At 37.9% G+C, this 2,500-nt stretch overlaps 1 protein-coding gene across 1 annotated transcript in view; it reads right to left on the bottom strand.

Annotated features, from left to right (window-relative positions):
- The window catches only part of LOC122629351 (forkhead box protein O), a 71,993-nt gene that overhangs the window by 3,622 nt on the left and 65,871 nt on the right, over window positions 1-2,500 (bottom strand). The window lies entirely within an intron of this gene.

Raw genomic sequence — 2,500 nt, forward strand, 5'->3', positions numbered from 1 at the left:
ATATATATATATATATATATATATATATATACCTATACATGTGTATGTATATAAACGAAAGTAAATAAGTAAGTAGATAGAACTCTTTCGTCGTCTTCAAACGTAACGCGTCTATATTATCCAACGAAATAATTCTATTTTATGTACGTTAACAATAATATAAATAACATAAAGTAAATGTCCCTATCTAACTGGAGAATCTTTCATTCTAGAACCGTTCGTCGTTAATTTTTATAACGGAGATTAAGCGCGAGTTTCGCGAACTTGACCGAATCACCAGAATCACTACCACCACCATCACCATCACCACTACCACCACTACCATCACTGCTATCAAAACTACTATCGTCGCATCATCCTACCTGATTTAAGTATAAAGGAAGATAAACGGAAATAGGGGGTAGCAATAGCGAAGAATTTATCGTGAACGTTTTTACCGATCGAGTACGATTTTACGATTGGCTACATCGATTTCTTCAACCTCGCGAAATCGTTTCAACGTATATACATATACACATATACACATACATATATATATATATATATATATATATATATATATATATATACATATCTTTTTCTTTCTCTTTCTACACCCTAGCTTCGGTAGCTTCTTTTCCTAGTTTCAGTCAAGTCTATATAGAGCAAGACGATAGAGCCATTTCAGTCATCGAGTTGGGAGCACTACGAGATCGGGACTTTACAACCCCTATCGTTTCCCCTGCCTTTATCGGCGCTACGCTAAGAAGAGATCTAGACGGTTTCGGCGCCACCATTCTGATTTTTACCTCTTCTTCTTCTTCTTCTTGTTCTTCTTCTAACGCTCGCACTTTCCCCCTGTTTAAGGTAACGACGTTCACATTTACAAGAGAAGTAAAAAAAGAGAGAAGGAAAGAAAGAGAGAGAGAGAGAGAGAGAGAGAGAGAGAGAGAGAGAGAGAGAGAGATCGAATCAGTTCTAATGATATTAAAAGGATGACTCTTCGAAGAAGATATATAAATATAATATAATATAAAAAGTATCTTTTTTAATCCTTGACCGTTATCATCGTTATCACCGTGACACGGATAAATGTAATATTATCTTGAAAGAATTTTCAAGACCGTCGACAGTCTCATTCTCTCTCTCTTTCTCTCTCTTTCTTTCTCTTTCGCATATCAAAGAACTCGTGTTTGGTACCCGATAAACTCTGATAGTTTCGTCAAAATCTCTATAAAATTCCCGGTAACGATCGTCGTACGTGAAGGGTGGATAACGAGAAGGAAAAAGAGAGAGACGGAGAGAAACAGAGAGAGAGAGAGAGAGAGAGAGAGAGAGAAAGAGAGAGAAAGGGGGATAGATAGAGGGGATCAAGTTATCACACGGGGTTTCCAAACTGTATAACGCGCAATTTATGGTGCATACTTGTCCTTTTCCATTGTTCAGAAGAAGGCGATAAGGGAACGAAAAGATCGTCGAACGTTCAACGTACGTACAAAAGTGCGAATAAGCTCGGTCCACGTCCGGACTTTTGTACAATCTCTTTCTCTTTCTTTCTTGTCTAGACTCTTCAGACACAGTGGTACTTGCCCCGGAGGATGCTGACCAAGGCCGATGTCTAGTCGAAATGGTTTGGTTCGAATATAAACCGTGAGACAGACAGACAGACAGACAGAAGGAGAGAGCAAGAGAGAGAGAGAGAGAAGAAAGAGAGAGAGAGATAGAAAGAGAAAGAAAAAGAGAAAGAAACTGAAAGAAAGGGAGAGAGTGAGAGGGAGAATTTGCACGTATCTTCGCATTTTAGATATACCTCTCTTTTCTCTCTCTCTCTCTCTCTCTCTCTCTCTTTCTTTCTGTTTTTTTTTTGTTTCGACGTGACATTCATTCTATCGTCATCCGTCAAGACTAAACTATCTTTTATTTAATAGATATCGATTTGAGTTTTCTCCTTTTTACTTTTGCTTAAGGTTAACGTCGTTCGATCGATCGATCGATGGAGGTATTGATATCGATTATGGAACCGAAGAAAATGGTAATTTCTTTTCCTTTCTTTTCTGTTCCGTTCTGTTCTTTTCTTTTCTTTTCTTTTCTTTTCTTTTCTTTTCTTTTCTTTTCCTCCTCTATCTTTTTATTTCCCTTTTTACGTTTCATCGAAACCAACGAATAACACGTCATAGAGAATTCGCGATGTTCGAGAGCATTGGCTATAAGGGGAGCGCCTCGTTCTTTGAATAATGGACGATGGTCGTTAGATAGCTCGTGCACGAGAGCCTCAATTTTTAATAGATCATACGTAAGTACCTAAGGATAAATCGAAACGATCGGATGAATTCGATTGATCTTTCGACAAAACTCCATTCTTTCTCTCTCTCTCTCTCTTTCTCTCTCTCTCTCTCTCACTCTCTCTCTTTCTCTCTCTCTCTCTCTCACTCTCTCTATTCTTCCTAGATGATTCCGAAGTGTGATTATAAAAAATAAGCGTCGTATAGAAATTGCGTTCGAAGAAACGAAATATTAATCA

The sequence above is a fragment of the Vespula pensylvanica genome, chromosome 5 (genome assembly GCF_014466175.1).
Source record: "Vespula pensylvanica isolate Volc-1 chromosome 5, ASM1446617v1, whole genome shotgun sequence".
In the NCBI taxonomy this organism is placed as follows: domain Eukaryota; kingdom Metazoa; phylum Arthropoda; class Insecta; order Hymenoptera; family Vespidae; genus Vespula; species Vespula pensylvanica.